At 42.7% G+C, this 26070-nt stretch overlaps 1 protein-coding gene and 1 long non-coding RNA gene across 2 annotated transcripts in view; one reads left to right on the top strand and one right to left on the bottom strand.

The window, feature by feature from the left end:
• ZC3H14 (zinc finger CCCH-type containing 14) overlaps nucleotides 1–26070 on the top strand; it is a 503257-nt gene that overhangs the window by 190433 nt on the left and 286754 nt on the right. The window lies entirely within an intron of this gene.
• LOC146436065 (uncharacterized) lies at nucleotides 7645–10305 on the bottom strand. The gene is made up of 3 exons (XR_014852878.1): nucleotides 10145–10305; nucleotides 9346–9568; nucleotides 7645–8261 (listed from the first exon to the last, which is right to left on the bottom strand). It is a non-coding gene; the product is annotated as an uncharacterized LOC146436065 (long non-coding RNA).

The following is a 26070-nucleotide window of genomic DNA, read 5'->3' as shown; positions in this document are numbered from 1 at the left end:
CGTTCTTCTGTCCCTTCATGAGTTCATATCACCAGACATGCTGAGTATAACAAATCTGTTTTAACAATAGCAAAGGAGCTAAATACAAGCAAGTTGAGGGCTTCTTTCATGCTTTTTTTCCCACACATATCCATAGCAGGTAGTCAGTGGTGTGCTTCCCATCAGTTGCTAATACCTGTATGGTAGAACAATTTTTTCATCCATCCTGATTTCAGGGGTTTGTACCAATGCTTTAATCTCTACTTAGGTGATGAAACTGCCTGCAGCAGAGAAACCATAGATATAATAGCCCCTCATAGCTGCTGAGAAATGAGAGCACTGTCAGGCTGAGTGCATCTCACCAGGCAAGGAGAAGTCAACCACCCTGTGGTGCTCCCAGCTGCAGTCAGAGCTGCTCTCTTACATGGATGAGCTTCAAGGCACTTTTTGATTGAGCTTGAAGTAGCTAAAGGTACACTTGATAAAAACCTTAACAGACAGCCCAGGACCTTGTTTTAAGGCTTGCTTTTCCTTTGAAAGAAAGTTGTTAGGAAGATGTGGGTGCCCCAGGGCTTTGCATATCTCCCAAAGGCTTGGAGGCTGCCACTTCCCTTGGCTGGCACACTGCTGCCACTGAGGAAAGGAAAGAGAGCTGTCCCCCTCTCCCAGGAGTTACAGCCCAGCTGTGTGGCTGGACCAGGCTGGCACATGACAGACACTCTAATGTAAGAAATTCCTTCAGTTTCTGCAATAATACTTGCAAAATCTGAGTTTTCTTTAAAAGTGAGCTGAAAATGGGAATCATTCTGGTCCCTGTGAAATCCAGCCCTGGACCAGACACTTGATCTGAGATGCCAAGCAACCTGGGAAATCCTAATGAATGAGAAGTGTGGTATCTCCTATTTTCTCAGATTTTATGACCTAGTTTCATCTTTTCTCTCAGGATGTGTTCATCCTGCCTTGCTGCATTTGCACTCTCTGTGACTTGATGTTCTGTTTTCAGGCAGTTTGGTCTATATGACCCCAAAAATATTCCTTTCCTCTTCCAGGTGCTAACTGTATTAGCCTGAGTTTTCCCAAAAAAATGCACTCCTTAGACAGGCTTCAGCTCTATCCACTCGAGCTGTCACCATGCCAGGGCCAGCTTTGCAACACAGCTACCAATAACTCTGGAAGTGGTTCAGATTTGCCATTTACTTGAAGATAAATGAGAACAGTCCATTTTGTCTGGGCTTGTCACCTGGAGGCTTTGAGTTTGTCCTGTACACGCATTTGGAAAGTAAATTAAATTTCATTTCATTGACCATGCTGACTAACAGGAATTTCAGCATTTTTTGTCCTGATAACCTGTATTTAATCTGATGTCCTTTTCTTGTGTTCTGGAGGTTGAGAAGACCACAGCTGTAGACGTGAACAGTATTTACTTTTATCTGTCTCAACTGCCTCCTGCTCTGACATGCTGGAAACTGCGCAACACTGAAAATGTCTGCAGTTTCTAAAATGCATGGTGATGATAGAGGTTGCTTAGAATAATGTTCCCTGAGTTCACACCAGACCTGTCTAATCAGCCCTGCTAAGCATGAGACATGCAATCTGGGCACCTTCCAGCCCCATCTCCTCCACAGTGCATGTTCACTGCAGCAGAGCAGCTACCCAGCCAGGGAGCTCCCACAACCCACACAAGCCCTGAAGACTGGGGCTTCAATGTGCTCTTCAAATTTACAGCCATGGGGTAATATTTCCATAGAGCATATTGGTAAATATTACTTACATAGCATTTCCCAGGCTTCTTCTGTATCTGGTGAAGCCACAGCATCCATTCCACTTTCTGTTTTACAGCTCATGTCTCCTTACATTGTGGCATATTGTCTCTGTGATTTTATCCTTTTCATCACCTTCCTCCCCATTGCTGGGCTGCCCAAAATGAGCAGGAGCTAAAACACTGGTACAGGATGGAGATATGTGCAGCAGCCTTCAATCATGTTAATGGGGCGTGAAACAGGGCTTGTGTGAGCTAGTGATACAATCACAGCCACTGAGCTGCCAGGGCAGGAACGTTCTTCCAAATGGCCTGATGCTTCTCAAGAGGCAGAACAAATATTAATGAGGGTCAGTGACAATACCTGAACCTCAAAGAGCTGTGTGAGGCTCCCCTGACAAGTTTTAGTCACATTTAATAAAGAATATCAGGTAACAACTGCATGTTGGGATCACTAAATTTGGTCTAGTCATTAGAAGAGAGACCTGGAAGGGGGAGGATCTGCATCCCAGGCCCAGCTGGTGCTCCCCCAGTTTCAGCAAATTGTGCTTTTCCATGTATCCATTTCCATATGTGTAAAATAAGGCTAATGGAATTGTTACTGCTACTATAATTATTATAAATGAATGCATTCTCTATCAGCTGACCCCATTTTTCAATGCTTGCACCCAGTGACCACTGAGGTTTACACATGGATAGTTCTCCCTAAGCAATGGCGAGAGGCAGTGTGCAGGGGGGTGACAGGACAGAGTTCTTAAAGGATTTTGTCTTTGACTTCCCTCAGTAACACTCACAAGCACAGAGAATAAAATCTGTGCATGAAGCTGGAGCGCTGCAGGCACACTGGGCTCACAGAGCTTCTCCTCCTCTTGGACAAAGGCAACATCTTCCCTCGCCTGCCGTCACCTCCCATTAATGTCAGCAAAGTTCACTTGCTGCAGCTTTTGGAAGTGCAAAGCTAATATGCTTGTGAGGAGGGAAATGAGGCCATTTATTTGTTTAATAAGATAATGCTAACACCACAAATTGCAAGCCGGGGTTCAGAAAATAGCATTTCTTTTTCAAACATACAAGAAGTCCTCTTCATTTTATTTATTCACAGGGCCTGAATCAACAGCTGCCCAGACAAAGATATTTAGAGAGAGCAAACACAAAGGAGCTTGTTCACCCTGGGCTCCAGATACAAATAGAGAAGAAAGAAGAAAATGTCAAATCTGCATAAACCCTGTATGGCTCCCTGGTGGGTATAAAAATACCTCTTTTGAATACCATCTTGCAATTCCAAAAAGTTGAGGTAACCTTTTCTTATTTTCAGCAAATATTTCCCTTCTAATCTTAAAGTCATGTTTCATTTGCTAAAATTACAATCAAATCCCAAACCCATACCTCATTCCGTTGTTCAGATATTACATCCATTCCATTCATTCAAAAAGACATAAATGTTTTCTTGCCATATCTTTATTACAAGATACAGAATATGTAGTCTATTGTTCATTCTGGAAATGTGTTGTGCAGGATGGAAAAATAATTGCTGGTGTAGTTAGAAAACTTCTAACAAGTGATTATAACTGATGAATCCTGATATAGTAAACAAGACTGTTGCTAGAAAAATAATAAACAAATATAGGAAAAGAGCACACTGCCCCAGAGGCAAAAATGGGCTGCCTGGGTAACTTCTGTTTTCATAGGGATACAAGACTTTGTAAAGATACAAAATAGTTTTGTGTCAAAGAAATTATTCATATGGCCATTACTTGGCATAGATTTCTTCTCTTCATGCTCTTCCAAATCCACACAGAGGGAATGCCACAATATTCATTGAATCTTCAGAGAACTTAGGCTGGAGCTCAGGGAGAAAGAGCATGTACCACATCTGGGAGGAGAGGCAGGGAACCTCAGGGGAACGACAAGGTTGTTGTGAAGTTATTAGGGAGAAAATTAGAAGGGCCAAAGCCAAACTGGAACTTCATTTGGCTACTTGTCTTAAAGAAAAAAAAAGTTTCTCTGAATACATTGGACAGGCTGGATTGATGGGCTGAGGACAGCAGGTGAGGTTCAATAAGGCAAAGTGCCAGGCCCTGCACTTGTGTCCCAACAACCCCATGCAGCTCTATAGGCTGGGAGAAGAGTGGCTTGAGAGCTGCTCAACAGAAAGAGACTTGGGATTTCTTGGGAGCAGGTGAACATGAGCCAATGTGTGCCCAGGTGGCCAAGAAAGCCAATGGCATCCTTGCCTGGATCAGCCATAGTGTGGCCAGCAGGACCAGGGCAGGGATTGTCCCCCTGTGCTCAGCACTGGTGGGGTTGCACATGGACTGCTGTGTTCAGTTCTGGACCCCTCGTGACAAGACAATGAGGTGCTGGAGTGTGTCCAGCTGGTGAGAGAAGCTGGTGAAGGGTCTAGAAAACATGTTTTAGGAGGACCAGCTCAGTTCCTCATGGGGATGTTTAATCTGGAGAAAAGCAGGCTTAGGGGAGACCTTATTGCTTTCTATAATTATCTGACAGAAGGCTGTGGTGAGCTGGGGGATGGTCTCTTCTGTTGTATTCCAAGTGAAAGAACAAGAGGAAATGGCTTTAAGTTGCACCAGGGAAGGTTCAGATTGGATATTTAAAAAAAAAAAAAGGTCACTAGAAGTGGTTAAGCATTGGAATAAGTTACCCAGTGATGTGGTGGGGTCTCTATCTCTGGAAGTGTTCAAGAGGCCTCTGGGTGTGGCATTTAGGTATGTGGTTTAGGAATGATTATGGTGGTGCTCAATTGAGGGTTGGACTCAATGATCTTGGAGGTATCTTCCAACCTTGATGATTCTATGATTCATATGATCCATTTTATGGGCAGGTTTTGCAGCATATGTAACCCCTAAGTCAACAGAAGGCAGAAGAGCTAACAAAAATTTTCCTGTGGAAAGGATGGTGCTTTGAGGAACAAAATTGTTTTTTTAGTGCAGCTAAAACTTATGGTCAGAAAACAGAAAACCCCTTGAGAGAAATGGAGTTCATCCATCAGCAGCTGCAGTCCTGACAGCTTTTCTACTGCTATACGAATAGAAAATCACCTATTCTCACCATCTGGATCTCAATTCTTGGAGGAAGCCTGCTGGCCCCAGGAGAAGGTGGCATTCATCATGATCATCCTCTTCCTGACACTCCCTGGGCCCCTCACAGACCAACGCTGGACACAACTTCTGTGCACCTCTTGCCGAATATAGTCAGACCAAGCTGCTGGAACAGCTTAAATAGCAGCAATATGAGAAGGAAGCAACATAATTTGACATGATTTTATTTTCAGAGATTTGAAATGGAACAGGTTCTTCCTACCTGCCTCTTTATCAAGAAAGCCCACCACTTTCTGGAGAAGTGTTTTAAATGCAGAAATTCATTGCCTCTTTAAAACATGATCTGATAATAAACACTATTTTAGGAGGAAGGGAAAAAGGCTCACATTTAGAGTGCAGGACCAAAAATAGCATTCTCTGCCTTCAGGATCTCTCTGCTGCTCCCTGTGTGATGCTGTGAGCAGATGCAGAAGGTACCAACCACAGAATACCTTCATTTGGGCTAGGGCAGTGAGGTAAGGAAAGGTTTAGATGTGCTGTTTCACAGAAGGGTTGCCATTGCCCAATAAGGGACACAGTCATACGATACCACAGGTACAGTGCAACTTGATTCAATTGCCCATGAGAAATAAAATAAGGCTGAAAGCTAGGAAAATAAAATATCTGCCATTTGCAAACCCAAGCAGTGCAGGGGAAAGGGCAAGTCACGTTCTCCCGCATTCACGGGGCTCAGATTATCTACTCATTATGCTTCCCAAAATACTGCTTCCCACAGCACTCTGCAATGCAGTCTACAAAAGTGGAAGTAATTTGGGCTGCACAGTTGACTTCAGCTCTGATAGAACACTTGGTTGTGTTATGTGTAATGTTCATGTTATTGTCAGTGCGCCAGTAAATGTCATTGCTTTTTCTGGGAATATACCATGTCAGAAAATCATTTGGGGTAGGATTTTAATTTTCCATTGGGTTCAGCAGCAGCTGAATGCTTTCCTTGCCGCATGTCAGCAGATCAGACAAGTCAGCCCTTCTGCTTCCTGTCAGCACGTGGCACAACAGTGTCCAGCCTCAGCAGTTGCAGCTCTCCCATCCATGAGTAAATCAGCCATTTGTTATGGCCTTTTTTTGCCTGTGCTGTGCAGAACTAGGATTTTTCAGGTTTCAACAACAGTGACAGGAGCCCTCAGCATCCTGTCACAGCATTGCACTATGAAATGTCTTTTTGGCAACTCCAAGTTTCAGGATGATGAATTCAATGGCCCAATTCCCATGGAGTGACAGGTGCTGGGTCAGTACCTCACTGAGCAAATCCAAAGTCCCCATTGGATCAGAATCCAACCAAATCCAGGACGGACAGACAGACAGTCCCAGCTCCAGAAACTAAAACCTAGAAAAACAACCCAGATGCCTGCTCACCTAAAGTACCTGTTGGAATGTCCAGTGGGGAAAATTCCCTGGTATTACATCACTTTAAACACTTCACATGTCAAAGTCTCAGCTCTTTACTCATAAAACCAATGAGGCATAGTTCCTTCACCTACATGGGGTTGTGAAATTAATTATAAATGGGTTTGAGTTCATTATCTGAGAGGAGCTATAGAAGTGTGACTTATTTTTAATAATGCATAAGTAATAATTTATTTAACATTTCTCTGTATTCCTCATCAGGTTCCTGAACCTGACTGCACTTTCCTGCTCTGTCTGCAAGCTCTCTCATGAAAGCTGGCAATAAGCTTCAAACTTTTTTGTTGATTTTTTTTAGGGTAATGAGATACTGTGTCACAGTCATTAAAGTTGTGGCACTTGTTCTGTTAAAAAATAGGATATCAAGTTTAAATGGAACAGGATATGACAAGAAATTAAAAGAATCAAACAACTACTTTGTAAACACCATTTGTTAAATCCAGTAACTAGAATTAGTCTCATTTCTCCGCAGTGAGTTTATGCTGTGATGTGGCACATTTGTTTCAAGGCTACAGAGTCTGGATGGAGTTAAATAGACAGTTCAAACACTGAATGCTGTGTGCTGCTCTCTCTGCAGAATCAACCTGCATTTCAAAACCACACAAAAATACAGTCATTGAACTACACAAAAGGAAAACATTTTTCCAGGAGAAAAGAAAGAAATAAAGAAATGTGTTCTCCCTATAATCTGCATTGCAGGGACACACATCTGAAGTGAAGCAGGCAAGTATTTGGAGGCTGAGGCTGGTGAAAGCTGGTGGGCTTTGCCAAGTCAAGCACAGAAAGTCCTGAGTCAGCCTCGCCTCCAAAATCAAGCAACTGCAAATAGAAAGCTGTTTGGATCTGTGATATTCTAGGTATTCTGGAGCTTTCTATCTTCTGTAGCAGCAAGAAACATTCTGTATATTTGGTTTCAAATGAAATCTGAGCTTGTTTTCTCATGGAGGGCAAAAGGAAACCCCTGGGGAACACCAAGATACCACCAGGTCTGTGGGAACTATGGCTTGCTATGCCTGGTAGGAGAGGCTGGGAGCCATCTAGGCTTTAAATCCAGGTAAGGAGAAGCATGTGTGCCATTCCTTGGGCTTAGCCTTCCTTTGGTTTAGCCTTCCTCATGAAGATGCACTCAGTAGGGCTGTTTGTATCTCCATGACTTTTGCTTGGCAGCACCCACAATAGCTAAGGAGCTGAAGGTTTTAATGGAAGCAGAACAAGAGTCCAAGAAAAAAGCAACTAAAAGAGGTTTCTATTACTGGGAAACATGTCTTGAAACTGCTACTTGCAGGAAGGGTATCTCACTACCCTCTGTCAAAGACTTTGAAGCAGAAGGACCTTACCTGAGTTTCAGCCTCCCAATTAATGCTCTGGTTAAACACGGAAAAAGAACAAGGAGAGGAGGATAAAGGAGCATAGCCAAACCTCATGAGATTACTCAAGTTGCTGTGAGAGGCTGTTCAAACAAATCACTTATTGAGGCTGACATAATTATGTGACAGAGCTGTTAAGAAAATTATTGTGTTACAAATATATTGTATGAAAGGACAATGCTTTTGAAAATGTTTTCTAAGCAAGGCTTTGAAGCTTATAAACTGTTAGAGCACAACTGCAGTGCTGAAAATAGGAAAAGCAAACTACTGACTGACTGGAGCACTGAAGGTTGCACTGGAACTCATTGGAAAGTTTTATTTTTTAAATTTATTTACTAGTAGGAACAAAGCAATGGACAGTGTTCTGTGCAGCTTTCAACTGGGGGGAGGGGGGATTTTTTCATTGTGCTGGACTCAGGGAAGGCATAATTTCTGTCATTAAATCTCCATTTAGACATATGGACTTGCTGCTTCTGCCTTTTCTCCATTCTCTCAAAAGGACTGCAACCACCTTTCTCTATTTCTGTGCTCTTCCTTGCCTTCACTCATAACAGGGACTTCTTACACAACTCAGGAAGCACAGTGCTGAATTACTCAAGGGATATAGCCTTTCACAGCTGGCTCCTGAGTAGCAACCTAAAGACAAATAATAACAACTAAAAAAAAAAAAAAAAACACAGAAGACGAGAAACAGCCTAGAAAAAAAATGCAGCAAAAAATAAAATAGCAGCTGTTGCCTTAAGAGTATTTTTCTTCCACCTGAGTGTAATCCGAGCTGCAATGCTGTGTTCCCTGGCAGTCTCCAGACACCGGTAACTAAAGCTGGGCGTATAACCCTGCCATTGGTTCTGCCGGGGATGGCAGAGGACTAAGCAAGGGTCAAAAGTTTATGAGAGGCTGTGGCTGTGCTGACACGTGGAGGGGAGCATGTTTCCACAGCACACACGGCACTGCATGCGCTTGAAAGGTCACTGCAGCCGTCAGGCTGAGCGCCAGCCCGGTGCAAAAGAGGCTGGGTGGGAGCTCTGGGAAAGGGAGAGCAGGAAAGTGGCATGCAGAGAGGCCAGATGGGGCTTCTGTGGGAAAGGAGCTGGTGGGAGAGGGAAAGACGTGGAGGTGGGAAATGGAGAGACAGACAATAATGGCAGAGGAGCATCGCAGGCTGGGTTGACAATAGACTGGTCTCACACAGGCAGATGTTACTCTTGGCAGGGCTTAGCAGGAGACTTGTTTGCTCCCCCAAGACTGGGAAAAGGCCAGTAGCACAGAGATTATCCTAATAACAATATTTCTTAACATTTCTAGTTGTTTCCTGTCTGCAATAGTTTTCGAAAGGAATAAAGAGAGCATGATGCAGGGAAGCAAGGTGCACAGTAGCTGCTGTACCATGAGGAGGGAATCACTGCTCTCTGCAGCTTTTGTGTCCAGAGAGAAACACCCCACAACAAATAGAGTATGTGTCTAAATGCTGAGACAAAACTGGGCAGCTGGGCCTTGACTGTCTGCAGCAACCCACAGCCTGTGACCTCCAGGAGGCATCTCTAACTGTGCCAGACATTCTCTTCACTCATGAAAACCTGGCAATGAAAGTTTTTAACACCAATGATTGCAATGGTGAGATGAAGACAAGATGCATTTGGGAGGGCATCCCCCTCTCCTGTAAAGAGACAATACAGAAATGCCCAGTTTTATCCCACCCTTGGTTTTTATACTTCCTTACCTCCAAGCAAATGCAGCGCAAGCTAGAAATGCCAGCTCATGACACTGACATCACCCTTTCTTTGTTCATTATGTCTTAAGTATAAGAGACTTGCAGAAGAATCAAAGTCTTCACTATGTTGAAATGAATTTCAGTCTCATATTTGGCTTCATTTCCTGTGATATTAAATAATTCTTATTAATACCAGAGGAGTAACGGAAGGCAGAATCTCCATTATCTGTATCTGAGAGAAGAAAAGGAAGATTAGTTATCGACCTGATTGATCTGCATGTTATTGTTTCATAGCCAGTAGGCTCCATCAGTGCAGAACTGCCTTCGATGTGGAAGAGCCCTTGACTCAGCTGAGCCTGGCACTCTCTGTGCTAGGTAGGGACAGTCTGTGAGACAGTCCTTGTCCTCATGAGTCATCTAAGTGGATAAAACAGTTCAGAAAGGCAGGGAACAAGCAGATCCCTGAGCACCAGTACTAGACAGACCTTATTTCCCAAAGATAATTTTTCTAATGTGACTGTTTTTTTGTCACCTTCTACAAGGTGACCTTGTAGACAAAAGTACATCTACGTTGTAAAAAGCCATTACAAAAAAAAACTTCTAAAGAGGCCGACAGCTTACTGCATGGACACCAGAAGTAGTATTTGCAGAACAGGATTCCAGTAACAGAAGGGAAAGTGCTAAACTCTTTCAGTTACAAATCACTAAATTTGAAGGAAAAAGGGAAAAAAAACCAAAAACCAAAACCAAAACCAAACCACAAATCTTCTTCAGCTCCAAAGAAAACTATCACCTGCTGAAAACTAACCTTTTAATCTTTACTTTGTCCAAGTGCAGGAGAATAATTTTGGAGTTGCTGAATGTGCAGAAAATACAATATCAGACTAAGACAAAAGCACTGGAAGTTGGTGATAACTAATTTCACACTTAGTCATTTCTATGGGCTTCCTTTGCAGAAATTATGTAGGCCACACCAGGAAAAAGAACCATTTCCATGATAATTTGTAATTATAATCGGTTATAAGTATATAATTCTATTTACAAATATAAAAACATAAGATTTGTTATAAATACTCCATACTAGGCTTTCCAGCATTTAGTAGCAAACACCCATCTGTTACATATCACAGTCTAACACCTGTAGATGTGTTATCACTAGTTATCACTTTTAGGTGCTAGATAGTTCAGTTTTGGGATCAAGCATGGTATCTAAATGATTCTCATACCACGATGAGGACCACTCTACAAATGCTTGTGATAAGATCAGGGATCTCAGTGAAAGGAGGGAGAGAGAAAGAAAGGTCTTTGGCTTGATTAGAGTGGCACTAAGCTGACCTGCAGTGTTGGGCTGGAGTGCAAGGACAGGGTTTAGCACCCACCAGCAATGCTGCACAGTGTCCAGGGGCAAATGCAGCTGGGTGGGATTAATGATCAAACCCTCTGAGACAGAAATCTGTGTCACACCCACAGAGCTGAAAAAGGCCCTGGGGTCTTCCAAGCTTGCAGCATTCATGGTGATGCTTAGGGTAAAACATAAGATAAATCACAATTGAGCACATGGTAAATTTTCTTGGCCATTATTAAATATCTAAACCCAAAGAACATCTGCTTCCTGACATTTTTGCGCCAGGTAGATCCCTTTCTTTTTGTGAGACCATTTTGAGGTTTTTGCATGATGAGCACAATTAAATACCACTTTCTGTACCTTTGTAATGACCAGGGGTGCAGCCTGTAGTTCACAGATCCCATGACATTGAAGTCTCAGTGACCTTCTGCATACCTCAATTTCTCTACCTGTCAAACAGAGCTGAATATATTTGTGTCCATTTGGAAATTTAATGTCTTTAAACTGAAAGTACTTGGAGATTTTTCAAGTAAGCTTTACAAGAATGAAATGTTTTAAAAATAAATTTTAGAAAAGTGTATAATAAAATAAAGTAAAATAAACCAAATCCTCAGCTTCCTTTTGTCAGCATGTCAAGTTTAATCATGAAGCATCAGCAGCATTTTACCATACTTACATAACAATGTGTTTATTAATTTATCCACTAGGCTAACTCATGTTCCCACTGAGGAATACATAATCCTTAGCTATTATTTAGAACCTTTCATCCACAGATGTCAAAATATGTTACAAATGCTGCACCACCTTTTGTCAATGCATAACTTCTATTAACATCAGTAGAAAAAGGATTAAGTCAAATATGTTTCCCTGAAATAAATATTTATTAAGAAATTACCTTGTTTGTTCCACCTCACTGTCTTTCAAACGTGAGTGTCATGATAGAATTCACTGTTTACCCAGGGGCAGTGACTCATGCCCGCTCTGCAGGAGACATCTCAGGGGCCAGCAGTCATCTTTGTCAGAGGCCAGGGAGCACTGGAGGAGGGACTGCATCCCTCTGCCCATCGCCACTGACCGCAGCCTGCACAGCACACAAAAGCACAGACGTAAATTAATCACACAATTGCATTAGTGCCCTCTGAACCAGCACACTCAGCTAGTCCTCCACTGAACTCTGCTGTACTGAAAAGACCTTCAGCTGGATTATGCTTAAGCAAAAGCATTAGCACTGAGTGCAAAGCGCTGCCCTGCTCCCTCCCACTCGGGCTCCCATTAACCTAACATTGCTGCAGAGCCTTTGCTGTGATGGCAGCGCCTGTGAATGCTGGGAGAAGAAATATTTTGGGGTTCATATGTCTTCTTTTAGATCAGTATCTGACAGCCAGCAGACAGCCCAGAGGCTGAGAGGACAGGTCAGCAGAGAGCAGCGAACCCAACAGAATGAATCCCCACCCAGAGCATCAGCCCTCTGCAATCTCTTGGTGCTGCTATTTCTGCCCAGCAGGTGCAAATACACCTCAAAGCCTTATGCATCCCAGAAGATTATCCTCTTGCCCTGCCTTGGTGTCAGCATGAGGGCAGCTGGCCCTCAGGTTTCCCACATGGGAAATTCCCACATGGTATTTTTGCTGCTCTCCTCCCCATCCTCTGGATGCAAGACCTGACTGACTTTACACAGATGGGCTCTGCTGAGGTGCAGTGGGACTCTGAAACACCTCCCAGCAGGATTCCTGCTAGAGACTAGGCTGAGGAGGGGAATCCTCCAAGGCAGAAATGTTGAGAAGGGATGACAGAAATCTGATTTTCACCCTTGAAAGGCATTTCTCTGTCACCTAAGATTAGTGTCTACGCAAACCTGGCATTCAAAGCTCAGCATCCACTTTGGACTTAAACATCTGAGCCATCTTTTTCAGAACAGGCAGTGCATTTCTTTTAAAGTACAGACAGTATTAAAATTGTCATTACAATCTCTAGAAAATGTGGATGATTTCTCCTCATTCTTCACTCAGCAACACTGCCACTGGTTTGAAATTAAATCAATCTAAATTTTATCCTGCCCTCAGAACAGGAGTTATCTGTACTAGCTATGCCAGGCAGTGGATGCATGGTTCATGGGGATTAAACTGAAGAGATTCTGATTTCTAATCCAACTGCAGAAGTGAGATAAGCATGCAGATGTCCAGCCATGTACCAAGGAAGCTATTTTAGGCAGGGGCAGTAGCAGAACACCAAAAACTTCAGTAGCAAGAGCTTAGGGGCTTGTGACTTTTGAGTGTGCAGGACACAGGCAATGGTTATAGGGCTCTTGAACTTGAATGCTGCTGTCATCATGAGAAAATGGACTGGATCACTGGGCTGCAGCTCAGTAATGCAGGCTCGAGGAGTTCAGCTCAGGTGTGAAGCACAGGGCTGTCTCTTTGAGCCATACCGAATCATAGAAGTTTCTGCACAGAGTTATTTTATGGAGCAAGAATTCTGTTTAATGATAGATTTTTTTGCAAGATCTCTATTGTGAAGGGAAGACTGATCTCTTCAGTCCTCATGTCACACATGTGTCTGGTGTCAGCCACAGCAGAATAAGATGTAATTCAATTCTAAAACTTACTTTGCACTGCAGATGTTGAAGGTGCAATATAAAAAGTGCAACACAAGTCAACAGTTATTCAAATGCTTTCAATCCCCATTTCAATGCAGTTTCAGCTCAAATCAATATTGACCTAAGAAAGGCAGTTTATTTCAGCAACAGGTTTATCTGTTTATTGATAGATAAACTGACAACTGAGGCAAGCAAATGTAACTCCAGTGAGACCAACGCAGTTGATTTTACTGGTGATATTCAGTGTTGCCTTTGAAAGATTTTAAAGCAGTGTAACTGGGCCTCTGGAGCTTGCCAGCTCTTATTAACCTTGATCAGCAGGCAGGCAGGCAGGCAGAACTAAGAGGCCCTCATGATTCAACGTGGCAGAATCTGACCTCTGTGTTTGCCTCCTGTGCAAATTCATGCAGAACAAATTAATGCTTAAATGCTGCATCTCCACCAGAGACATGGAATTCCAAACGCAGCCAATTCTCCCTGAGCTGTTGCCAGAGCCCAAAGCCCAGAGCGGGACCACGCACGCCAAAAATGCAAACCCCACCTGGGCCAGGTGCCCTGGGTCTGCAGGGAACTTGGGCTCAGTGGGCCCTGATTGATTTCACCGGGAAAGCCTCCATGGATCGGGAAGCAGGAGGAATTTCTTATGCTGCCCACAGCGCTGTGGGCAAGAAGCTGCTGCCCCTGGCCAGGCCAGGAAGGGTGCTCATCTGTAGCTGCAAGGCAGCAGAGATGGCACACAGGGTGTCAGAGGCTTCTGCGAAGGGCAGAGGGTGGTCACAGCAGGGAGGGTGCAGGAGGCATGGACAGGGCAGCAGCAGTGTCTCCTCTCCTCCTGGCTTTGCAGGGAGGGCAGAGGGACACACAGGGAAGTGGACAACACCATCCCCACCATCCTGCAAGGGGCCCAGAGGAGCTGCTGGAATGGCTGGTGCCTGGAAAGGAGGACATTGAAGCACCACGAATTAATTAGGAGGCCCAATGGCACAGGCTGCTGTCCTTCCCCGCTGCAGCAGTGGTACCTGGAGCTGTGGGGCTGGGAGCTGCTCAGGCACCGAGAGGCAGCCAGCAGCACCAGCCTCAGAACGGAGTCCTGCCAGTCCTGGCATCTCTCCAGAGAGAAGCCAAGTAAAACAAAATAAAAAGTGCCTCCCTGTGATTCAGTCCTTGACTTGTCCTAAAATAAACAATTCTCTAAGGCTTACAAATCACACATGAGAAAAGCCCCCACTGACCAAAAAAGCATATATTCATCTCCCTTGAATTCTCCACTATGCTTTCAACAGCTAAAACCTGGAATAAATTTTCACAGCTTTTCTTTTGTGAACAATAAATACCATCCTAAATATGTACAAACATAGAATGGGCAGCATTTTTTAGAAAAGGATTTTTTGAAAATCGATTTTTTCTGCATTGTATTTCATATGATATTATCATATTAAATTCAGTCCCATATGAAACTGTGGCATTTTGTACTTACCTCTAGGGTGTGCCTGCTTATTTTAAATCAACGTACTGTTTTTTAAGGTTTTAATGTTAAAGTGGGAGCTAAGGTTTCCTTTGATCAACTGATTTTTCTGACTGAGCATATTAGTGCTCCAGATTGACCTGAAGATTAAGAAATAATATGGAATTGTATTTCTAGAACTGTGAAATATCTTTGCTCTTTGCACAATTTTTAATGTTTTATATAGAATGACATAAACCTGTAATCTTTTCTAATTAATCATTGTTTCTGCTATATATATTTTAATTATAAAACATGTCAGAGAGATGACCTTAAGATATAAACAGAGAGAGAAAAAAACCCACTTGTTTGTCTTTAATTAGGAATATTTTTGAAGCATTTATACAATGGTAATGCCAAGAGTTCCACACTTGTACTTGATGATACCAGATGCTGTACAAATAACAGGGTAGAATCAACCCCTGTAAAGAAAGAAGATTTCAAAAATAGGGCACATTAAGAACCAGGAGGGACATGGAATTGTTTTTGAAATTGTGACCTTCCCACTTTCCAATATGCCTCACTTTTTCCATCCCTAAGGGTGTGACTGTAGCTCCCAATCAGCTCAGGGTTTGGGGAGAATTAGCACCTGCACTGTGAGCCTCTGCAAAGGCAGGAATTTGTGTAGAAAACTTACACAGTCACAGCTGAAAAATGGGACAAGCTGGGTAATATATTCACCATCTGTGGTACAAATAGAAAAGACTGAAGACCACATCTAAATTTTCTGCCTGAATATGACCGTGGGTGAGCATTTGGCTCACGTTTAAATGCAGTACCATGAGCTTTCTTCCCCCTCCCCCTTCTCCTCAGGTAAAAGCTATCAGCTGGTGCTGCTGGTCATCTGTGCTGCCCCCACACCCCAGTCAGTGACCTCCACGTTATCAGGCTGTGCTTCACTTTTCACCCCTCCTGCCTCCTTGCCTGGGGCTTGGGACATGGTGCTGCTGGTCTGGAGCACCTGCACAGGGCTAGCAGAAAAACATGGGACCTCTGGGAGACCAAGGGACATCCTGTAAAGCATCATAGCCCACACTGGTCCCTGAATTTGTGCAATGATTGCCACACTGCCTTGAAACAGCTGCACAATTTCCTGCTCTTTCTTATCCAGATGCCATGTTTTATCCAGAGACTGCAGCTTGATACTGGATGGACTGAATCCCAGCATCTCACACAGACAAGCATCTGCCAAACCCTTCTTTCTCATTTAATTGCCAGCCCTCCACAAATGGGCCTAATCCTGCAAAAGCTGACTGCACTGGAAAGCAGCGGTGAGTACTCAGTGGATCCTTGGCTGAGGCACAGCACCTGCGTCACTGAGTTGGTGTCTCCATTTGAAAATGAGTCTCCACTTTCCACAGAGACTTAGAAATACTTGTGTATTGATTATTCTATTTACTTAACATTCTAAGCATCTTGCAATTATCTCATGGTATATTTATTTCATTTTGCTTTAGTTGTAAGCCTAATTAGCAGCAAAGCTGCTAGCAACACCTCAGTGTTTCTGTGGATATTGGAAAGAATAAAATGCTCTCAATTTCTGAAGAAATCCTGGCACCACTGATGTATCTGCTACTACAGATGGTAATACATGTAACTTGCCAAGAGCATGAGTAACTTGATTTTTTTAAATTAGTAATTCTAGCATGGGTCAGAGCTGTCATGCCTGACTGACAGACTGTAGCCAATTGCTTTCCATCAGAGGATAAGACTGGGTTTCTGGTGTTTATAGGGGACACTACTTTATGTCTGTCCAAGCATTTTCATATCTGTGTTTCAAAGCACCCAATCTGCAAGAGCAGTCCAGGGTTAAGATATGCAAGTGGTCTGCACGGAAGGTAAAAAATGCAAGTGGGGTTAGAAAATCTAGTCTGGGATGATCAAGCAAATATTTCAGACACAGTAGTATCTGTATATAGAGATGTACCACAAATGCAAATAACTTCAAAATTAGTTATAGCTCTTTGCATAATAATTATATTTGCACAGTGATGAATAAGGGCACCACACGATAACTTTTGTTGTGGTTTCACCCCAGCTGGTAGCCAAGCCCCACACAGACACTCATTCACTCCCCCACCAGCAAGATCAGAGAGAGAACTGGAAGGATAAAAGCTGGAAAACTCATGGGTTGAGATAAAGACAGTTTAACAGGGAAGGCAAAAGCCACACACACCAAGCAAAGCACACCAAGCAAAGCACACCAAGGAATTAATTCACTGTTTCCCATGGGCAGTGAATGGATGTTCAGCCATCTCCACAAGAGCAGAGCCCCATTACAGGTAATGGTGACTTGGGAAGAGAAACACCATCACTCCAAACATCCCTCTCACCACCTTCTTCCTCTCACTTTATATACTTAACATAATGCATTATGGTCTGGAATATCCCTTTGGTCAGTTTGGGTCACCTGTCCCAGCTGTGTCTCTTCCCAATCTCCTATACATCCCCATTCTCCTTACCAGAGTGGCAGTAGGAAAGCAGAAAAGGCCTTGAACAAAAACATCTCTTCATTACCAACACCGTGTTCAGCCAAATCCGCAACATAGCTCCTTATTAGCCCCTTGAAGAAAATTAACTCTACCCCAGCCAAAACCAGCACATTCCACCCCTTATTCCGTACCATTTACATCATGGTCGGGTCCCACACTATTCAATACAACTTCATTAACCACCCCCACGCTTGCCATTCTTTAATAATTGACAATTTTGACAATTTCTCAGCAGCTCCCATAGGATTATTGTGAATTTCCTCAACAGAGAATAAAGTCAGGTGGAGACACAGATCACAACTGATATTCCATTAGAGCATCTTTTCTCAATCAAGCTGTTATACTGAATGGAATCCAGCTGTTATTATGGAGACCAGACAACCATCACTGAGGACATTGAGTTGCTCCCTTGAGTGCTCATGCATGCTCCCAGTTACCTGCTTGGAGCAACATCTGCTTCCTCAGACACAAAGGCACATACTGACACACTAGTGGGTTCAGCAAAGCCCTTGGGGTCCCTTGTTTCACTAGGTGTGTGTTTAACCCTGTTGTTTGTTTCCTACAAACAGCAGCTACTGCCCCTTCAGATGTGCTCTGAGTTACATACCATGGTGAACACTGGTGGCTTCAGACAGATTCAGCAACCCTTTTGTGCCCTGAGCTGGTTGGTGGTGTGGCCATAACAAACATTCCTATGTACATGCCCACAGAGTTTCAGTGTTCTCAGATGTTGGCAAGTGAAGGTTACCATAATCCAGATGTATGAGGAAGTAAAGATCACGTTCCTCCTGTAATCTCTGTATTTCCTCGATTTTGCTTGCCTAAAATAAAAATCCTTCTGTTCTCCTAATTGAAGGAGTGTATTTTGGCAGGGAATATAAATTGCATTTTTGTCTTTGGTTGGACAGTCTTAAAATAACTGTCAGCCTTAGTTCTTTCAGAGACTGGATAGTGTGGGTATTTATAGTAAAACTGATTTGATGGGTTAAGACTGAAAAATTAGAACCTATATTACATTTTAAAATATTACTGTACAGTTCTGAGATGCTGCCATGGAGACTGCATCATTATTCTGCTTTACATGCGCATTCAGTCACTAGGTCTCCTCAGGCTCTCAGAGCAATTCCTCCACAAGCCTCTTCCAGCTTCCAACTATGAAGCTTCAATTTGTTCTTCAATGTAAAATAGTCATCAGAGCCATTGCAGTAGCTAAACATTAGCTCTCCAATGACTCCCCATCTTTGTTCTTCCTCTGCTCTGAACTTGATGGTCATTATTAGAAAACTGCCAACTTCCTTTCATCACCTCCAGAGCCCAAAACAAGGGCTGGCAGCAGGGTGCTGCACAGAGAGGCACGCACGCTGCCTGGAGAGGTAAATGCAGGAGCACCCTTTTCTTGTATTTTACAATTTCACCAGAGTTTCCAGACTCTGAAATTGTATAGAGTCAGGAAATAACTTCATGTGATAGGGGCAGATACAATCTTCTCTGTTACCTATCTGAATAATATTTACCCTTGATTTCTGGTGAGGTCTTACACACCATCAAACAAGAGTAAGACATAACATTAAAAGCATACAACCTAGAAGGTACTGAACTACAAAACTATACAATAATCTAAATCAATGGGATTATGGCTCTAATACTGCTGGTGACCTCAACAGTGATTGGGTTAATCACCAAGAGCTCATTATCTCAATGAGTTTCCTAAGCTTTTTACTTTTGAAAGGTGCCCTCTTCACCCAGTTTTCACAAAATTTATTTTCTGCAATGGTTTAGCATTATGGTTTAAGAAGTTAGTGCAAAGCTCTCAATATGTGTGGATAGCCACAAAGCTTTTGGTTTCATACCTGCCATTTGAATATTTTTATAGAGGACTATAACTGCCTAAATCAGTGGGAATGACCTGCCACACCCTGCAGCAAGCTCAGGCTTCCCACACTCACTGCTGGACCATCTCTGAAGCACTCAGCTGTGCATCAGCTCTCAACAGCCCAACATGAGTTTCTGATGCAATGGCAGTGGAGGTGCCCTGTAAGAAAACCCTTTCTTCAAGGTGGCACAAACATAGCAATCTGCTATTAAATTAAGATGCTTCAGAGCATGGGTCACTTGCCTAACTGCAGGTAACAGAGAGGATTTAATAGCTGCACCAGTTGTTGCCTGAGCATCCAATATATGTCTCTGTGGTGGGGAGAGGCAATGCTGTGTCAGTTGCTTTCAAGCTGTGTCACATCATGTCACACAGCACACGCTGATGTGACCTGATGCAGTAGGTAATGAGATCTGTGCCAAGTTCCTGAATAGAAGGAGATTATTTTAACACATTGAACACTGCTGTCATGTCGGGCATGTTTCTAAATGTTTTTGTGGCCAAACAAAGCATACATGCCTTGTCTATATGTATGTTTTATTTCCACAAAAAACAGAGAAGCGGCTGGCAATTACTGCCATTGTGCTGGAGATTATCACCTGCCCTTATGGGGTCAGTTGTCCAAATGCCAGTATTTATGGTTTTGTCTGGAACTCCTAGATTAGAACTGTACCACCAGGAGAGACCTCATGAATCATCACAAGTGAAGCACAAGGCAGTCAGAGCTGCAATAAAAAAAATCACATAAGAATATCTTCTCTCTTTATTCCTAGCCTGTGGATCTGCAGGGGACATGAGATAGGAATCCCAGTGTATTCAGCTGCATTTTGTGCATGAAGATTCCAAAGGAATCATCTGCTACAGCACAGTCAGGAGATAGAAACTCCTGCTCTTTGGGTGTGTCTTGCACATAGGTTGCTTTTGAACTAGGACTGCAGAACAGGCACCTATAATATCCTTGAAAAGGGAAATTATGAAAATGTGGAATGATGTCCTGCTTGTACAATATAATTTTCCTCAGTACAGCAATCTGGAGTACAGTTTAATTCTGGAGAGGACAGAATACCTGGGCTTCCAGCTGTTGGGGATGTTCCTCTGCTGCACCGCAGCTGCTTTGTGTATGCAGTCTCTCACTGGCATGGAACAACTTAATTGTCCCACTGCAATGGGATTTAATAAACATTTTCAGTAACCATCCACATACTTTCAGTATCACAAACAAAACCAACACATGAGAAAAAAATTACTTTTAGCTGCTTCTTGGCAGAAGGAGGAGCACGCTGGGTAATATTCAGAGCATGAATGCAGTGTGGTCACATTCCAAATGCAACCACATGCACCCCAACACGTTCAACATGCAGTGCAGTTTTCATTTTTTTTGGCTTTGAGACACTTTTTACACAAACAGAAAAAGCCTGAGCTGCTCCCGTGCTCAAACACGCACAAGAAAAAGAACTAGTTCTGCTTAGATGAAGTGCATTGACATGATGAACTCATTGCTGTCAGCCCCATAACTCAGGACTGGGGGGCATCCCCCACTTGCACCTTTTGTCTAGCATTTACTAGACAGTCTTTGCACTTTAAACAGTTCAGAGACTCAGCAAATTTCACAAGATATCAGCTCCAGAGCAGCTGGGAGGAAATCCTCCCAGAAGACTCTGGCCCAACATCTCTCCTAGCTGATTAGATGCATTAATTTGTTCTGAAACCCCAGAGGCCAGAGTATGAGGGCATCAAAGTGGACAGTGCTGCTTCAGTACTGACCCAACAGCACAAGCCCTGATGCACATCCCGTCAAATCAACTCAAGCAAAATACATGTCTCTTCACAGAAGGTACAAGATCTATCCCACATTCTGAAGATCAGACACTGTCAGCAAACACTTCCAGAAATTATGGCTATTGACTTAGGCAGAAGACTGATTTTAGAATTAGTGGGACACAGCATTGCTACTGATAAGTATCAAAATAATTTGCATCCTAGATGTCATTTCTAAAAAAAATTTATCCCTGTTATTTCCTTTAATGTTATCTTGCAGATGGACACAGCTGGTATTTCTTCTCTTGGACTGTGTTGTATTTGGGAAAATCATCAAATATCAAGGAAGTCAGGACATGACACCTTTCTTGATTTCCTGCTCAAAAGAAAGCTCTAGGGCACCTAAGAGCTCCTGCTAAGCTTTTGCTACTGTTGTCAGATTGTCTTAAAAAAACTCTTTGTAGCTTTGAATTATGATCATCAAGAAAAAAGTACTGCCTAAAGCTGCAGCTTTATGATGATGGGTACTGGTGATGTACAGAAGTGCTTTCCACATGCTTCAAGAAATACACTTAAACTCACCTTCTCTTCTGTGCAAGGTATAAAGAACATTCAACATTTATTGCTGGAACTTCTGTCTACATCAGTGCCTTTTTCCACCACAGCATCATACTTAACTGTGTTGCAAAGGCAAGAGGAAGCTTTTGTGTAGCAGCCATGAGCTACCCAACATATGCACATTACTGTGCATGTTTCATAGATTCAGAATGAGCAAGATGTTTTCCCCACGACTTCAAACATCAGGAAGACTGGTCAAAATTTTCTGCTGATAAAGAAAACCTCTGAAGTATACATGCAAGCTGGCATGCCTTCTCCAGGTTAGCACTTCATGCTCAGTGTCCCTTTAGAGCACAGCAAAACAATAGTCCCCACTGCCAACCTCTCCACCTCCTACAGAACAACAGGGCTGAAAGATGAGTGCAGCCAGTTACTAGTGCAGCTAACTCCTTTCTTCTTCCTTCTTTCATGGATAGTTTCCCTTAAAACAGCACAGGGAGGATTTTACAATTGTTCATCCTCATGAGACAGTCTTTGAAATAGGAACAATACTTTTCTTAATGTGATTGTATAACATTGTCATTACTTGAATATTTTTGACAGTGAAATAAGCTTACCTAAAAAAGTGGGCGCTGTGTTGACTCTTCTTTCCTCCTTTTCTCAAAGGCAGGAGTGTACACAGTGCAGAGAGAAGGTATTTGCTGTTCTTCTTGCTTTTCAGAAATTCAGTGGTTAAAAAGACCTATCCGCTCATGTAGTCATGTTTGTCTCCTCCTAGAGATAATTACAACATGCCAGCTTATTCAGTGTTGCAAGGATGGCAGGCAAAGCAAGACCAAAGAAATTAATTCAATCTCTTCACTTTTCAGGGTGAAGTCTGATACCTGGTAGAATTCATCCCTTGCCAGCAGGACTCACATGTAGAAATGTGCATGTGAAACAGAGGCTCATTGGGGCATTAGATTCCTGGGCAATGCCCATGGCCATCGAAATACTGCCAAAAACCACTAACCACCAAGTTTCTATGCTGTTTATCTCTCTATCCTGGAACAAAGGTGCAGTCATGAAGACCTCAATTACGACAGTTTTTCCCTACCTATTTGACAACTCATTTTGATGTCATCTAGCTAAGTAGCAGTCAGTAATACCTGACTTTGAAGAACTTGCCTAGCTTTCATAATCCTACGATAGTTTCTGATTTGCTAAAGGAAGCTTATGCAGGGGTGGTTTCAGGCATACTTTAAAATATTCTAAACATTTTTATCGATGATTCATCCAATTTGCCTTGGAAAATCGGGGGTTTTTTTTGCCAGAGGGCATGGTTTTAGGTTTGTTGCATTATTCATCCATAACCTCAGTTGACAGTGCTTCCAGCCAGGTAAGTAAAGAACTAACTGGCATATGAACCATAATGCTTAAGCAGGATCATTTCAGTAAGGTAGAAGATTCAGACAAGACCTATGCAGTAAATAGTATGTCTGAGTGTTCCTTACTTACAAGGACTTGAATGACAGTCTCAGCATGTCCTGTCTCTTAAAAGAAAAAGGACATATTTTTATGTTTGTCTAGAAGTAATTTCCTGACTTGTCATTCAGTAACTATTCCTGGTTCCATGACGCTTCAGCATAACAAACACACCAGTGTATTGGTTTGAAAACAAACCAGTGGGAGATCACAAGTCAAGACTGAAAGTATAAATAAGTGAAATAATACACGGAAAAGCACTAACAAAGTCAGATACAACCTGACACCCTGTTAGGGTGGTGGTAGCAGTCCAACTGAAGTAGCTCAGTTCAAGCAGTGATCCTGTGAAGGTCTAGTCTCCAGCTGAAGGTCCAGTGGTAGCTCTTATCCTCTAGGAACCCAGTAGACAGGGCTAGCTCAGGCAGGTCCAAAGCCAGGTTATATCCAGGTGGGAACACCTGGCTCCCCCTTCCTGGGTGGAGCATCTCACAATGGGATGAGATAATTCTATGAGTCACACGGTGGGTCCCTGATGGCCCATTGTCTGTCATCCAGGGGTGGGTCATTAGCAGGTGATAGCAGCTAATGGCCCACAGCTGGTGGTAATAGAATATTTAAATACGTCTATATTGCAACCTAGGACAACCAGAAAATGTGATTTTTGAGGTGTACAGGTCTGGTTGGATGATAAGCACTGAATAAGAACTTTCTGAGAGACAAAGCTTTGGTCCAGGCACAAGAGAGCCTGGACATCTTCATGAAATACAAAATTAGTATTTGGATTTCCCAGCCAATCTGTTACAATCAGAGTTTGTATTTCTCCTAGAAATCCAGATGGACATCCAGATGAGGAATTAAGTCAATTCAGACCATGCTTACTGCCTATAATTCCAAAGAATAAAAATTACACAGGATGATAGAAAATTTTCTTTCTCTTCCCTGGTACCTTAAAAAGTGGTGCTCCCTGACGAAAACAAGGGAAAAGAATCAGTCCTGTTTGACTGAGAGATCAACAGCTGTTGCTGGATAATAACATGATGGGAGAGTAAGTCCTTCAGAATCAAGGTCAGGAACAGCACACAGGGTCAGGAACAACACCACAGACCTGTAATCCTCCTAATTTCTTAACTTCACTCACCCCTACGATTTCAGGCGTGGTTCAAGTAGGACTGCTTTCCTTGTCCTTGACAGCTCAGAATATTTTCCCAAGATGCCTCTACAAAGCTCCTTTGATTTTCCTTTCACCATACCTTCATCAGAGGCCATCCTCGTGGTTTGTAGCATGAATAGCACTGCTCCATGTACTGTATCTGAAGCACTGGATTCACTTGCTTAAACATCTACAGACCTTGGGAAACCAGGACAATATCTATGGAGTCAAATGGAGGCCAGGCAGCAAGCCCTAGGAAATGTAAAATTGTATTAGAGGGTTGACTCCTACCCACAGACATGTAGATACCACCAAGGTACTTGCTGTAAAACCTCCTCTACTTTCTCTGTTTATCCATGACAGTTAAGCTGCACCATCTCTTTGGAAACAGTTAAAGCTTGAAAAGCCAAGACCCCAAGGGGAAAAAGTCTTTGAATAGATAAAAGATTTATAGGTTAAATAAATGCCCTGACAGTGCCACCTAACTTATTTCAATTTATGCATATATCATATCCATAATATGGCAATTATAGGAACACATAATTAAATAATAAGGCAGAAATCACAACAAGAATACTCTTCATTAAAATGCCAAGATTTCCTTTAAACCTGTTTTTAGACAAAGGTTTGTGAGGGGTTTATTTGTGTTGTGTTGGTTTTTAAAAAAAGAGGGAAAGACATGTTTTGTTAAACACAGCAGCATCATCAGAGAGGATAAAGCTGAAGGTGAGATCAAGTGGTTATGGCATGAGTCGGTGTGTGAGAGAAGCCTGTCTCAGGTGTGGTGCTAGCCAAAGATGAGCAATGATACGTAAGTACAGTGAAATGGTTTTTTTTAATAACAGGACAACGATATACTTTGGTTTAAGTGATAATAGAGATAACAGTCTTTAAGAGGACTATTTAATTATTTAACTATAATCTCAAAGTTAACCTTGCATAAATTAACTGGGAATTTGGCCATTGTTCTGGATCTATTTGAATGAAATATTGTCAAGTTCTAATTTTATCTTCAGTCCTGTGACTGTAACTGACATTAATTTCCAGTCATCTGTAGAGGAAGAAATCTTGGACCAGACATACTCTGCAGTGCAACAACACATAGCAACAACTCACCTATTGCCAGACATATAATCAGAGGGAAAATCACCTCCCTAAATGTCGATTTTTTTCATGGAAGGTTTCTGTTTTCATACACACTGGATCAGTAAGGGACCTTCTAATGACAGTATGGTCACACCAGGTGTCCACAGGTGAAAAACCCACCTCAGAGGAACCATTTCTCCAGGAATCCTTCTGGAGCAGTGATGACCTTATCAGCATAATTTGAACTGCAGATTCTATTTGTTTGGAGTGAAACCCTAATGCCAAGTACCTGATTCTGAATATGGGCTCCAGCTCTAGGGCTTGAAGCACACATGGCTTGATCCTATACACCTTCCACTTGCTTTAGTAGAAAACATGGATAATTAAGAAGAAAATATTAAAAAGAGCAGTAGTGAAAACAGGGGAAATCTGTACTTGGCCTCTAGCCCAGGGTGGTGAGGCTGGAGTGCAGGCAATGCTGTCTGGAAATCCTGAGGAAATCTGCTGGCAAACAACTAGGAATGGTCACCCTGAGATGACACATTCAGCCCACACCTAGACATGGTGGCTTGGAAATATTCCTAACTCCATCTCTATGGTTCTAATTTATTTCATTTTCTTATCATCATAATTGCAAGTGGAAAGGGGCATGGCCACTTCAGAGAGAAAGACTGCTCTAGCAGCACAAGGCAGAGAATCAGAGAATCATAGAATCATAGAATGGTTTGCTTTGGAAGACACTTCAAAGACCTTCTAGTTCCAACCCCCCCCACCCCCCTGCCATGGCAAGGGACATCTTCTGCTAGTCCAGGTTGCTCCAAGTCTCATCCAATCTGGCTTTGAACACTTCCAGTGTTGGGGCACCCACAGCTTCTCTGGGCAACCTGTTCCAGTGCCTCTCCACCCTC

This window comes from Lichenostomus cassidix, chromosome 5 (genome assembly GCF_008360975.1).
Source record: "Lichenostomus cassidix isolate B80296 chromosome 5, HeHo_3.0, whole genome shotgun sequence".
Lineage (NCBI taxonomy): Eukaryota > Metazoa > Chordata > Aves > Passeriformes > Meliphagidae > Lichenostomus > Lichenostomus cassidix.
The sequence above is the reverse complement of the archived record's forward strand: the minus strand, read 5'-3'. Positions and strand labels throughout refer to the sequence as shown.